Raw genomic sequence first — 522 nt, 5'->3', positions numbered from 1 at the left:
GGGGAGAGAGAGGGGAGAGAGAGAGAGAGGAGAAATGAGGGAGAGAGAGGAGAGAGAGAGAGAGAGGAGAAAGGGGAGAGAGAGGAGAGAGAGGAGAGGGAGAGAGAGGAGAAAGAGAGAGGAGAAAGGGGAGAAAGAGGAGAAAGAGAGAGGAGAAAGGGGAGAAAGAGATAAAATCGATAAATAGATGAGGAGGCCCCAAGGCAGGCGTTCCTCTGCCTGGCTTCTCTCCTGCAGGTGAAGCTCTGCAGCCCCATCTGTTGTTGCTAGGGAGCAAGTGCCAGCTGCTTCCAGCTCTCTTGAAAGCACCCAGGGTTCTGTTCTGCTTTGTCTGGCTTCCCAAATTGGGAGGAGCTGGGCTCCTGTCTCCAGCCTGAGCAAACCCATGGGCAGCCCTGAATAAGATGTGGGGTGAGAAGGAGGGTTGAAGTCTAGTGGCTGCTCCCAGCACCCTACAATTTGTGAGGGCTGATGCCCTTCTGTGGATACTCACACACACTAGGGCTCTCTGAGCCAAGTGCT

The sequence above is a fragment of the Urocitellus parryii genome, chromosome 1, assembly GCF_045843805.1.
Source record: "Urocitellus parryii isolate mUroPar1 chromosome 1, mUroPar1.hap1, whole genome shotgun sequence".
In the NCBI taxonomy this organism is placed as follows: domain Eukaryota; kingdom Metazoa; phylum Chordata; class Mammalia; order Rodentia; family Sciuridae; genus Urocitellus; species Urocitellus parryii.
This window is presented reverse-complemented; position numbering follows the sequence as displayed.